Below are 15,021 nucleotides of genomic sequence, written 5' to 3'. Positions count from 1 at the left end.
ATAATAGGTAAAAAAAAGTACCGAAGCTGTGGTCTTCTTCTTCTTCCTCGCATTTCAAGCTTATTGCGTATGGCATATTAGCTTATTGCGTGCTCTCAACTTAGTGTTCTAGATTCACTTCCATAGTTATTAATTGAGAGCTTTCGATGCCTGTACCATTTTTGCATTAGTATAATTGTGTGGCAAGAACCCAGCCACCTCCAGCATGGTCTTGCTTTGTAGCTGTGCCTTTACCGACTGAGCTAAAGGAAGTCCCACCGAAGCTGTGGTGTCCACTTTTTTTTTTCGTTCAGAGTGTTTATCCAATCGAGAAATCCGGGAAAAACCGGGAATTCGGATTTGCCGGGAAAAATGCGGGAAAACCCAAATTGCACCGGGAAATATCATAAATACTCATCTCAAGTATTTAACAATTTTGGTTTTATCATAGTCTTTTAGGCCATAATTTGGTCTTGAAGAATCCTTCAAGGCTTTATAAAACTTACAATGTTACTTGAAATCTATTAATTTTATATCACATTCATCTACACATCTGTTTACAACTTTCATATTATGTCTTTCACTATGGTAAAGTATCAAAAAATCTTCAAAATTATTGCACATTTTGCTCTCACTCGCAATCTATTCGTGTACGGGGCAAACAGTGATTTTTCCGTTATTCATACCACAGAGTTATTCTTTTAGAATTTATTTTGGTGTGGCTATAATAATAATAATAATAATAATAAAAAGATCTCAACTCCATGCATTTTGAAAAACCTAATAGGACCAAACCAAATTATATTATGGGGCTTCACGATGGTTCAACCATTCTATCATTAAGTCGAATCTTTGTATACCTTGTAGAGTCTGCGGAACTTCAAGGTCAGATATTCGGGATGATTTATATAATCCAACAATGTTATTTGTAAGAACAGTTAATACTTATGAATGAGATTATGAGTCTCCGTGTAGTACAAAATGCTCAAAAAATCGTCATGACAATTTGGAGAATAATAAATATTTTGGTAACACATCTTTGTATTTGGCTTATCCCTGTCCAAGGATAAGGGGCTTGATGATGATTTGTCAAGTGTCGCTATGATTTTTTATTTTGCAATTTGATAAAATTGTAGTTTTTCTCCAGTTCATTGATTTGAAAGGTTCATGCGAGTTAATTTCACGGAGCCGTAAATTGTAGTTTTATCATAATTTTAATATTAGCATAAAATAAAATAGTAATTTTAAATTCGCTTTTGCAATGCTAAGGTAAATAGTTTGCTTTGAGTGTAAAGTTAATTTATAAGAAAGTTCTAACAGTTTTTTTTGCCCTTCGAAACTTGACGGGTCATACCTCTAACATAGTAGCAGTGACAGTGTCGCATGTCCTAACAACAACTGCCTGCGACTAGTGTTCGAGGGGCCGACAGGGCTGAATACGGGTCAATACTAACAAAACTCTAACACTAACATGACCCCGAAACTAACGTTCATCCATTGCACTATAGTTATAATGTAGTTGTACTTTCCTAATAACCCATCTATCACAGACAAACAGACATAACACTCGGTTGGACAGGTTGTTCATCGAATACGCATTTGACGGTCAATTCGGGTGTTTTTGGTTGGTGGTGCCGCCAACTGTGGCGCGCACGGTCGGTTCCCTTGCGTTTGACGTCTGCACACTAGCGCCATCTGTTCAGCGTACTATCACATGATACTCAACAGATGGCGGTAGTGTTTTAGTGACTACATATGTTTTGTGGAGAAAAATATTAAATGTGTTATTTCTGTTTGTCTGTGCATCTATGTTTCTTTTTCGTGGTGTGTGTGTGTGTGTGGGAGGGGGGGGGGTTAATGTAACCAATACTAATACCTTTCTTTCTGTTCTTTTATTCGTTTTCTATATCCCTTCACCATCACCCCATATCCCATCATTTTACGAGAGATGACTTACTTGCATGGTGCATGCCCAAGTCGTACTACAGGATAATATGCTGAGCGTGGTTCTATCACAAATCGATAGAACTGAGGAATAATGAGGTAAATTCTACACAGTATTCTAAAGGAGCCAACTCTACGCAGGTAATAATAGCAATTAATAATCAAACAACCATAAAAAGGTAAGAATGAATTTATTTATTTTAAATACAGTAATGACCCGATTTTGTCAGCCCCTCCGCGCTTCAGATTTTTTTCTTTTAATAATTTTACATAATCATAAATCTAAATTTTTCTCATTCGTCATTCGTTAAGAGGGATATTTAAAGTATACTTTGGTGCAATAGGTTCAAGAAGATTACTGAAAAAGGGCATCGGTTTTGTAGAACATTGGAAAACATTTTCAAAAAAGGGGGTTGACAAAATCGCGACATTACTGTATTCCATTTACATTTACATGATTTATCACATATTTCCGGAGAGCTTCGAGGTTGGAGCATAGTTGCTTTTGTAGATGGGCACGTCATTTGTCGGTTTCTCGCGGATTGGGGCTCAATCTGGAAAAACTAATAACACAAACAGGTAGAAGAATAGTTCCTCTATGATTTGTTATAGTTTGTTTGCAGGATTGTTCTTTTGTTCGCGGGAGGCCGACGATTGACGTGTTTGTTGGCAGGGGCGATTGCGCCCAGATCTCAGGGTTCTCCGGATTTATGGTCGTAATCTAATACACACAGTTGATCACAATACGAGCCTAAAAGCTGCAGTGACCTAGTGAGCACCATAGCTCGAGTCGTCTGAAAGTATTGTGTATCGCATGGAGAGCCCAACCGAGATTCTAGCCTATTAAGACTGCAGTTGGTCAACTCTCGAAAAAAAAAAAAAAAAACATCTTTGTATTTGGCTTATAGAACTTCAAGATCTAAACTCCAGGAAGAACTTTTAATACTGCGATCTCCTGCTCAGGCCTCTTGTATTGATATATGCTTTTTCCGATGCACCAAAACAAGATTTAGGCGCATGTTGTGCAGTGAAACTCTTTGATTTTAATGAATTTATGATTCCATGAGATTTTGGAGATCTATATCATCAACATCTTAATGCCCTCCCCATGGACATGGAGGTTGACGGTACTGAAGCAAAGGGTTATGTTTAATTCCTTTATATTTGCAACGATGATGATTTCCTATAGTGACACATATCACCTTCTTAATTCTTCAGTATGCCTCAAACGATTAATTCTTGGTTGTTAATAGAACTTCCTTGATGAAATCGGCTGCTTCATGCAGACTGAGCAATTCTGATTATAGTATCAGATTTGTTCTGTATACAGAGGAACTGGGAGGGCTTATTAAAAACTTCTCACCAATAAAGTAATGATCTTCTTGTAAATTTTGCATATAATTTTATTAATATTTTATTTTATTTAAGCATATTATTTTTGTTACAGTCAATTTGCATTAGCATATGATACAAGAGATTTAATATTACTTGCTCGTTTTTGCGTAAAATAATCAATATTTATTTTACTTGTAATTACCTTTGAAATTTTTTTTCAAGTTTTTTTTTGTGATCTGAAAATTTACCCAGTTTGGTTAGAAGTTTCGAAGCTAACGCATGTCCACAGGCCTAATAAAAAGATAAGCAGAAAAAGTGTATCATGAAGAATGGTTGCAAGCAGGGTTGCTTCCACTCACTTGCTATAGATGAGTGATTTTCGGAATTTTTCTATTCGTTAGATGTTGTAATGGAGATGTGTGGTGTTGGATGCGGGAGAAGATTGGAGGGCGGGTGTTTGACGCATAGAGCCTGTCAATTTCGCTTTCAGAGTGTCGCTGTCAGCGGTTTTATGATTCGTGAGCGCTCGTGACTCGTAGAATCGTTGATTGTGACTGCAAGTGGATTTGACGGGTTTTGTGTGTCGGACGCTTGCTTTCTGGCCTCTTCTTGTGTCTAACATGTGCAGAGTATCATTGTAACGTCTAATGGTTTTGAGATTCCTAGTGGCGTGAAATATATTTGTGAGAATATCTTTTTGAGATTTTAGCAGTCACGTTTTGTTTGGAGTTTATATTTTATTTCTTTCATGTAATTATCGTAAATAATAGATAGTTCATTGATATATTCGTACTTTGACGCGAAGCGCTGTGGATTATAAGATGCTCGATGACCCTCGAGGGATCGATTTTGCTTACTGAGCAGAAAATCATGGATTTAACCCCAAGCTCTTCCACAGCACAATAAATCGCCAACATAATTGAACATTAACCTCGGAAACTATTTGCATATCAAGCGAAAACGTAGTCCTGTATTGTCGCGAAGCGTTATGGTTCTGAGATGCTCGATGACCCTGGAGGGATCGTTTTTGCTTACTGAGCAGAAAATCATGGGTTTAATCCCAAGCTCTCCGTCATGACTCTTAAAATTCATTATCACTAAACAAAATGAATATGTTCTTTCGATAGCCGGCTATCGAGAGATTAAATAAACAACAAATAAACAATACATACTTTTGGTTGCATCGCCAACTTGAGGTGAATCCTAACCGAATACCCTACCCAACCCTCCAACTCCGTAGCACTTATGAGGGTATCGCTAAGTCGGTGGCCTCTCGTTAAGTAAGTACTACATCAACATTTCCTTCCCTATCCCTAGTTATGGTAAAGATGGGCGTGGCCGGGAATAGCGACAGTCATGCTTCAGTTACTCTTGCTTAGATTAGAACCAATGTTTACTCCCTAGCATTATTCCTGAAAGTAGTCTAACTGAGAATTTCAGAAGAGACGTGAGTGTCGCTAATATCCAATCTACGAAGTATACTATAACAACGCTAACGCTATCTATATCATCAACATCTTAATGCAAAACTCATCTCATATTTTTTTTATAAAGTAGACGTATTATAGAGCAATTCTGATAAAAAATGGTATGATTATCTCCAAACGGTTATTTTTGAACAAAAATAACCGGGAAAGCAATAAAAACAACCGGGAATGGACACCCTGTTTGTTTTTCTATATTGCATACTTCAAAAGTGTAGAGAACCACTGTACCAAGCATGAAGGGTACAATATCGGCCACTTATTGCGAACGTAGCGAACAACGTAGCACGCACACCTGTTTTCAGTCGGTACTGTCTTTTCAGAGAACTTCTCGAACCGAAGAGGGGGAACTCGACGAAGAATAAACGTGGAAAATGGTTTCGAGGTGTTTTGCTTGGTGGTAGAAGAAAAAGGTTGAAATAGATCTGCTGCCCACACGTGTATGCCTTCGCATGGATAGGTGATATAGAATCCTTCAACGTTAACTGATTTTAATTTTTAATTGATACAAGTGTAGGCCTGGATTTATGAGAAGGCGAAGGGGTCAACTTCAACTTGGGGGGCGAAGACATGCCGATATACTTTAGTTGTCTATTTACCGAATGTGCTTAGTTACTACTTCATTGAGTTATGACCAGTCGTAAGAATTGATAATTCGAGGGATATAATAAACTGGCTTGGGTAATGAACCGAGGAATTGTCACAGCTCACTGATTATTTTTTTTGGCTTCAGTAACGTTTGTTCCATTTGGTGAATTTTGATGAAAATAAATTAAAATGCTCGAAAATCTGTGATTTGTTGTTCATCGTCCGATTTTCGAGAACGTGTTTTTTTCAAAATTGATTCCTTGTCTGTAAGAAATAAGTCTTGTTAAATAGCAGGTTTATTTGATAATTTTCCATCAGTCAAATTTAAGTGAAAATTCATTGGATGGGTATGCGGTATGAAAACCCTACAACAGCAAAACAAAACGAAATTTTTGCTTAAGTTCTAAAGAAACTAGTGGCCTGGGTTCAATCCCAAGGCATAACATCTCTGATCACGCCTTCCTTCGGAAGGGAGGTAAAGCCGTTGGTCACCGGTTCATGAGTTGACGGGTTGATAGTTAGGTTCCAGTGGTTGGAGCTGCCTCTCTGGCGTCATTGCATTGGACAACCTAAACATTGAACAAACTCCTTCTGAATGAATGAACTCAATTAAGATTTACGTTAATCCACACTGAGACCATAATAAATAAATAACACAGATTGCAATTCAAAAAATTGTGACATCACTGGCGACCGACCGACCGCAAATAAACGAGCGAGTAGCGAAGGGGAAACCCTACTAAATAAATACCATAAACGAATGATAACCCAAATGATTGAACTATTCCACAATTTTTTTGGATGATACCCGGAACACGTCGTTAAGCAAAATAATCATAAAAAATTTATTAGGGAATGAATGAAGTTAAATAAAGAAGAAGACAGCTAAACATATTTAAGGCAACGCGTATTGCGCGTCGCGCTGATACAGCTCACAAGCTTTGTAAAGCATAGCGAAGCCGAAGCCGAAACAGTCCTTTTCAAGACTATGAGTTGATTTGAATTTTTAGTCGAGCTTTTCGTTGTGTTCTTGTTGGCATTCCCACAGGGGGAATTGGCCAAATCAGCTAGAATGCTCCTAGCCGAGGATTGTCACACCATTTTGCAGTGTCCGTGATCGGACAATTTGTTATCCGTCGATCCCGTGTTCAACTCAAGATTATAGGTCATCCCTTGAAGCGTTTGTAGCATTATAGAAATAATCACTTTCTGATCAAAATTGTGGAATTCGAGTTTCGTTAAGGTGGCCAGCTTGACCCACTTTCCCCTACGTACAACTGCTTATCAATAAGAACACGTTGTCCACGCGAGGGTGCTTTGCGGTTTCTACGTCGGTGCGATGTTATCATTCTGTGGATTTTCAACTATAATTGAATCCTCCACTTCGTGAGCTGAGCAAATGTCATATCGATCATATCTAATTGTGTTGATAATTTTTTAATGAATCGCAGCTTGGGTTTTTAGGAATTGAACGATTATGTTATAGGATAACCGGAAAATCAATAACCTAAGATAACGTGTGCGTCATAACGTGGCGAGCTGTGGAAGTACTATATGAATATTTTAGTTCGCGAGTCACTTTAAACGATTGTTGGTCATTGTTTAAGACGAAATATTTTTTTTTTGTTGGGGGATTTGGTGTTACTGTAACTGTTTACTCCTATGATCAAGTCCCATTAACAACTGTCATTCTTCATGTGAAACATGGCGAGCTCTTATTCTTTCGCTACATTGAAACTCTGTGCGTGAAGAGCCAATGCCGTTAACACGAATTTACCAACTGATCAGCAAGTCCAGTATGGATGTGGTTTATCAATCACCTTTCCAGGATTAGCAGACCAAATCTAACTGGGCTCACAACCACTCTCATGAAATTGTTATCTTCGCCCGGTTATGGCATAATCATTAGCAAAATTATATTTTTGCGCTATCATACGTTCTCAAATATCACGCGTGATATTGGAATATAATAGATCAGTGCACGGTCCCTAACCTCACTTTTTGCTCCCTATCATTTTGCTTCTGAGTAAAAGAGATAGCAACGCATGGGAGCCAAAACAAACCACCCAAAACTGTCAAAACTTACGGGTGAGAGAAGAGTGCGGCAAATCTTCGTGAACTGATCAATATCATCATTGATATTGATTTTATAAGCACCTTTGATATTGCGAGACTATTCACAACATGTAAAATTGTAGCTGACAGTTGACTCGACACACAAATGATTCCGTTGCACATCATTTACTTATGTCGTTTTCGTTTTTACTACACTACACCCAACAATCAATACGAAACTAACGATTTTAAATTGGCTCACCACTTGACTAGCCTATTGGTCCCAAGCAAACGATTAACGTACCCTATTCTAGTTGAAATTCTATTACTACACTATGTTTGTTTTGATTCGCTATGAAAGTTTGACAGATAACATCAGGGGTGTGTGGATTCATGCAGAACATGCAGGGGTGAGTGAAATAGCTTGGGACTGCTTGGGACCGTTGTTCTGGTACTGAGTGAGCCAAAAATAATAATGATTTTCTTCGGGACCCAGTGGTCTTAGAGTTACCTCTATGCTACACCGGTGTAGTGTAAGCAGCAATAAGCGCGAGTCGTTGACAGCTCATCGTCATTTGATTGTAAACAAAGGTACCGATAGCTACACCCTAAAATTTTTCGGTTTTCGGCGGTGTGGCACCGGTGTAGCTACACCGCAAAAACGAAAACGACATTATAAAGAGAAAGTATAGATTTCCGAAGGTAGACACGAAGTTACTGCTGCCAGCAGTGACGGATGCTCGGTTGTAAAGAAAAAAATCTGGAAACTCTAACTTACCTGGTAGTTGGTGAGTTTTGTTCACTAATTCTGCGATGTTTGTTTACAAACATAACTGAATTCAACAGCTGTTAATAGGGCCCACAAATTGAGGGTCCGAAGTGATGTTAGCCCTTGGAGATAGGGATTTATTTATTGATTTATTATTCTCTTTATCGGACTTTTGTTGTCTAAATATAGTTTGATGGGGAAAAGCCTATTTGGCAAATGTTATCGTTTCAAAATACAAGGCACAATATCAAATGGACACAAAAACAGAAAAAATTAAAAATAAACACCGAATAATAATAATAATAATAATGTGGTCTTCAGCATAAAACTTTATCTCGTCCTATGGCATGGAGTTGTCCTTGGATCAGTCAAGTCGAGATCGTCATCTTAGAGTTAATCGGAAACAACAAAAAAGGAAACAGGTAGCAAAATTCATCAGATGTACATTACATGGACAGCTACTCACCGTCTTGCAAGATTTTTTTTATTGAAAGCAGTAGCATGTGTCGAACCGTATCGTCACCTATCCAGCAGACAACGTTGAATCCGGTGAGGAAAGGTTTCCACTGTGCAGTAGAAATCGAAAAAAGCATAGAATTCATTGAAACGTGCAGACATGAACCGTATTGGATCATGTAATCCGTAATTAGCTGTGCGGGGTCTGAGATGCAGGAGAATCCTCGATCGTAGAACTCGTTCGGGTGCATAGATTTCGAATTCAGCCAAAATCCCTCGATTCGGGTCGACTCGGGTCGATTTCGCTTATCAGCACTTTTGCTACAAAAACTGCCTGGTTAATCTTCCGCCTACGTTCAAGAGTTTCAATACCCAGGAGTTGGCAACGATCTTTGTAGGGTGGAAGGGGCGTTGGATCATTCCAAGGAAGGTGGCGAAGATCGTAACGAACGAATTTCCTCTGAACAGACTCGATCCTTGCTATCCAAACTGTTTCATACGGACACCAGACTACTACACCAAATTCCAAGATCGATCGCACTAGAGAACAATGTAGAGCTCAAATAGACCTGGAATTAGGGCGTAACAGCTTTTGTAAACAACGACTTCTTTCGATGATGTCTTGAAAGTCAAGGCTCGCCACGCAAATCAACATCACCATCAGGTAGGGTAAGACTTCCCCTACCCGACGGTAATGTTGGTTTGCGTGGGCATGCCTTGAATTCCTAGAAATCATCGAGAGAAGTAATTGTTTACAAAAGCTGTTACGCCTTTATTCCAGCTCTATCTAGAGCTGACAGGCAGGCAGGATCCCGAATCTCATCACAGATCTAAAAGATGAATCCGAGTTGCCTGTTAGCTTCAGCTATGATATCCGTGTAATGTAGCTTAAATGTCAAAGCAGAATCAAGTGTAATTTCTAGATCACGAACGTTGTCCACACGCTGCAGCGGTTGGTTATCGATTTTTTTTTTTTTTGCTTTATTAGAGGGTTTATCGATCGTATAATTGAATGAAATATGCTTTCGCTTCGGATGGAATGTAATGATATTGCATTTTTGAACACTCAACGTGAGAAAATTCCTAAAGGACCACTCTTCGAAACTATCGATCAAGTGCTGCAACCGGAAGCAATCAGTGAAGCATCTCACAACTACGTACATCTTGACATCGTCTGCATAGAATGACCGGCAGCCAGTTAGAAGTATCAAACCGATTTCGTTAATGCATATCGAGAATAGCATCCCAAATTGCTGCATTGAGGAACGCCTGAGTTGTTTGAAAAATATTCCGATTGATCAGAGCGATCCAAGCTCTCGATTGGTAAGATACGATTCAAACCAACGAGTGAGTCCTTGAGAGACACCGAGTTTCTCGAGTTTGGCAAGTAAAATGGCATGATCAACCCGGTCGAAAGAAGCCTTGAGATCCGTGTATACGACGTCCACCTGTGCTCCTGCCTCCATATTCCGTAGGCATAGGGAAATGAAAGGAGCGATGTTTGTTGAGACCAAACGTTTGGGGTGGAAATACACCTACATAGTTGTAATGAAATATTGAACAGCTTTGAAAGCGGAGTTGAGCATCTTTTGAGTATGGACGATGCAATGCCGTCAGGCCAAACAGTGTTCGAGAATTTCAGCGCGTTGGCTCCTTTATCGCTTAGATGAATCTCAACCGGTAGTCCATCCTCTTTCCTCTTTGTCTTCACAAACGTCCAGAATAGCTTAGGATTACGCCGGAGATTGGTATGCATACGTCAGTGGCGTCGCCCTAACCTAAATCTACCTGTTCAACAACTCCCAACACGTAAACAAACAAAACAATATTGGTTCCAAAGGATACAAATCAGTGAAACTAGAAGACCCTATGCCTTTTGAAACTGAATTGAATGTAAACATGACCCTAAATAACGTTTTCAAAGATGTTGAACAGCTTAAAAGTGAGGTTACGCGACGCCACTGGCATACGTCTTGAATAATTCTTGTATAGAAAACGGTTGTACATTCGATAGCCATTACTTGCTAACGAAAATAATCGCTTGGTGAATGGATTACGGGACTGGCTGTATTTGCGAAGAGCCTTCGATGTCACACGCTTCAAGTGTTGTAATCGAGCATTAAACCATGCAGGTTTTGGAACAGGTCTCATCAGAGACTCACAATCCATTATTAATCGGCTCACAACTTCGTCGAAGTAGTTAACGGCTTCATCAATGGACGAACACAAGTCAAGCGAATGCCAACCTACCTGGACCAGTGAGTGATTCAATGCAACGAAGTCCGTTCTATAAAAGTCCAGGCTTTGTACATCAACGATGTCTTCATATTGAACAGGAGCTGAACGATTGATGAATGCTTCAAACGCTGGATAATCGGCGTCTAGATGTATCAGATGTTCGACGACACTGCACTCTAGTGCGGTGGCTTCGTTCGCCAGCACAAGAGTTTCTGTTTGGTACAGAATTAATTTCCATTAAACGATGCAGGCTGAAACCATCCAAAAGAGCACAGCAGGAAGCAGGCATGTGCAACCAAAGAATATCAATGGTTGGAAATATTCCAAACAAGCTCAGACTGGTTGTAGGTGCCAAATAGCAGGGCTAGATCGTTGTGATGCAATCGGGACAATACAGCGCCAATGGAACTGGTATGGTTCTCAACGCAGCTCAAATTATATTTACGGTCAGGAGGAAGGTACATAACGCCGATGCTTATAATGTTGTGTGCAGGGCTGGAAAGCGCCTCAGAGCGTTTGCAAAGCAACTTTGTACATGTATCGCACAACACAAGACAAAGAGTGTGTGGTTCTCCCATTTGCTTCGCGCACTCTTTTCCAACTAATCCTAGCGAAAGCGATTCACACAATGAGCGGTACACTCCGTGCGGAGCAGGTAGCGATTACAATACAACAAGCAGCTAATGTCTTCTTTGTAGACTTTGCTTACCACGATGGCATGAGATTTTGAAGAATTTTGCCTTTTTGTTGGGTTTCCCGCTTGCAACCCTACACCGAGTGGCGCTCTTTGCGTTGGAGCCGTCGGAGCAATGGCTACACATTGAGTTTTCGTTATTTTTGGGTGTGTGCCTTTCTTCTCTTCTCCGCTGCTGTACACTTACGCAGTGGGAAAGGCTAGCAAACTTTGTGATTGCTTCATTCTAACTTTGTGGATTTCAGAAAATCGGCACATTGCGTGCAGTGATGAGTGATCAGATGACAGCCCTGGTTGTGTGATGTCGTAATCTTGACCCATAACTGCTCAAGAGAAGTACTGACCGGAGCAGGATCGAGGCAGCAGTTCAGTAGTTTGGAAACCGTAATCAAGACGCCACCACCACGTGATTTGACATTGTTCATCCGGTTACGGTCATTCCGAAAAACTGAGAAAATACTGCCAAATAATTGTGCTGAGTGAATTCGATCATCTAGCCAGGTCTCGGTAAGAACTATTGCATCGTAGTTGGACTCAACAGCAGTCGAAAATAAGTCGTCAATCTTAGTTCGTAATCGGAAAGGCGAGGTTCATTCGGTGGTTAAGAAGACGTTGCGCTGAAACGTGGAGGCTAATCAGGCGAGGAATTGGTTTCAATAACCCGTTCTCAACCATACGGCCAGAACGACTACTGTGACAGTAATTAGTAAACACGACTGTGTTGAGAGTCTTAGGGGCTTCCATAGGGGCGGTAGGCAACGCGTTCTGGGCTGACAGTTTCGGGAACGTGGCAGCTACGATTCGGTGTTGTTCAGGATTGGAATAAGCAACATTGGGAATGCATTGTCTTGATCACATTTGTACTTGCAAACTGGAAGACCCCTGATCCACATCTAGTCACAGATCCTGGACGACTGTGATGAGCGCTGGCAGTAATCAGCGGGACTGAACTAGAAGAACCAGGAGCTTCCAGAATGGCGTCCTGAGCGTGAAGCTAGGTGACTCATGCTATACAGTGGTTGTTCAATGTCGTTGGCAATAGAAATGCTACTCCACTGTAGGAAGTCGGTGAACGATTCGGTATCTAGAGGCGAAACACTGGAACTCGAAAACTGATCAGAAAAATACCTATTGCTAATGGAAGCATACTTGCCTGAAAATGATCGTTGAGGGACCACACCGCCATACTCGACCGCAGGGCCAGAACGACTATGATGACTGGAAACAGCGTGCGCCTACGAAAATCAAGCGTGATCATGGTCATTGGTGAGATTTGATTTTTTTTTATATTTTCCCAACCAGTCTTGTAAGCGGTCACCGTAGTCGACGCATTTTCTGTGATAATCGACTGCCTTTGCTTCCGGCACTTGCAATGCAAGCTATCAAATTACAGTACAGTATGTCATACGACACTGTCGCCAAAGACCGTCACAACTATATGTATTTGAGTTTTTCTCATAATAAGAGCTGCTGATGTTGTGCTTGTGTGAATTCTGAAAATAGCAAGAAATGATGTCCTTGTACTAACATATCTGATCATTTTTTTTGTTCATTATTTTATTTGATAAGGCTCAGCCAAAATTTAAAATCGTTAGTTTCGTATTGATTGTTGGTTCTACTGTTTGTGTTGTGTAAAGCCCCAAGCGCAATGGCAGCGGAAGCGAAACGGCAGCGGAAAAGCCCGATCTTGTCGAATTGAAAACTAGTTCGAACCAAATCGATTTCGGTTAGGCATCTTGATGCCATTTGTGACAACTGTCAAACTTTCCGTTTCCGTTCCGCTTCCGCCCACATTGCGTTCGGGCCTTAAGAGAGACGACGGTAGAGCATGAGAGTACGAATACAAACAGACTGTCGCGCACGTCAACTGTTTCAACCCCTGTTCCCAACACTGTTTCTCCCATAAAGTGCGCTACAACAGATGCTCCGAGGTTTCGCTTTCCATAATACAAAAGCGGAAAATATCAGACTGAACCCGGCTAATGGTCTTCAAATGATATCTGCACTGACAGTACAAAGAGCTATCTTGTTGAGCTCTACGAGATTTTTGGTATTATACCCTGTTCTCATTACGCTCTATATCAAGTGATAAAGAGTGATTCGTGAAATAGCAGCTATATCATGTTCTATATTACGTGATAACCCATACAAACGAACTGTCAATCTATATCATGAATAGTTCTTGATATACACGAAACGAAAATCAATTATTTTATTCATGTGTTTCACTTATACATTTTTGCCAAAACATCAGCCTTATACATTCCAAAAGACAAACCTATAAGAATGCATAAAAGGTATGTGTGATCGCTTATACATTTCATTTGACACATGATCTTCATTAACTTTTTGCAAGGTGTCTGCTTATTAGTTGGCTTATACATTTTATGAATAATCAGCAATAGAAATTTGCCAAAAGGTATAAGGAGATTTCTACCCGTGTAGCTCATATCATGTTGTGTACACGGTAAGAAAAAAGTACCCAACGGTCAGTTCACTTTTACCTACTTTTGACTAGTTTGTCTCATTTTCTCCTTCTAATGTTGTCAAAAAAGAAGGAGCAAAACCACCCAACAGGGGTAGTAAATTGCGGGAACCCAACGTTGGGTATAATCATATTTACCTACTGTTGGGTAGAACTAACTTACTTTTGGTTAAAAAGCTAGTAGAAAATTCCATACGAACTGCACACAAGTAAATGAAAATTACTTTGACCCGCTTTACCTACTATTGGGTTCCTGCACTATAGTGCCAAGATGAGTGAAAAGAACAAAATTTTGGGTACTTTTTTTCTAACCGTGTACTTGATAAAATCCTGAAAAGCAGTGACTGGCAACCAGGCCACGATACAGCTGGTCGCTATTTTTTGGCTTCAAGTGTCACTTTTCCGTCGAGTCGATCAAAACATTATAAAAAATTCGAACTGGCAGTTTCAAGCAACCATTCTAAATCTCCTGACCCACCTAACCGAGACGAAGTTCTTCCGCAATCAATACCATCGGATTGGCTCCATTCAACTGTCGCCAACTTGGAAGGTGGTGATCGCCTTCGGAGTGTGCCCGTAGAACAAAAAAAATGTACCCAACCAAAACGTCCCGTCGCCAGAACGGACGCCGTTTTGTGTCGACTGCCCAGGTACCGTAGGAGGAAATCAAGAAGCTCTCCCGATGGGAAGTCATCAACATCAAGGTGAAAGTAGGTGCATAATAGATTTCTCGCGAGCGTCATCCAACTGTAATCAATGGTTCTGAACGCTGCGCATGTTGTTTCCGCCTCAGACGTTCGCTGATACTAAAAATATCCGCATTTAAAGAATGTCCATGTGGGCTTTCTTTACCTTGCTCTGGCTGTCCTGTGTAGCCTGCAAAATCGACGCAATGTCCTGATCCTGGAAGCCATCGTTTTGAAAGTGAAAATGCAGCGTTTAACAGTTTTCCATTTGTATGATATGAAACTGGTCAGACTGCAACAAATATTCC

The 15,021-nt window shown here is 40.3% G+C and overlaps 1 protein-coding gene across 2 annotated transcripts in view; it reads left to right on the top strand.

The window, feature by feature from the left end:
* Positions 1-15,021, top strand: part of Trc8 (TRC8 ring finger protein) — a 59,649-nt gene that overhangs the window by 26,477 nt on the left and 18,151 nt on the right. The gene's annotated exons all lie outside the window — the stretch shown is intronic.

The sequence above is a fragment of the Ochlerotatus camptorhynchus genome, unplaced genomic scaffold, assembly GCF_037179485.1.
Source record: "Ochlerotatus camptorhynchus isolate MF236.1 unplaced genomic scaffold, CSIRO-AGI_Acam_v1.1 ptg000569l, whole genome shotgun sequence".
Taxonomy (NCBI): domain Eukaryota; kingdom Metazoa; phylum Arthropoda; class Insecta; order Diptera; family Culicidae; genus Ochlerotatus; species Ochlerotatus camptorhynchus.
The sequence above is the reverse complement of the archived record's forward strand: the minus strand, read 5'-3'. Positions and strand labels throughout refer to the sequence as shown.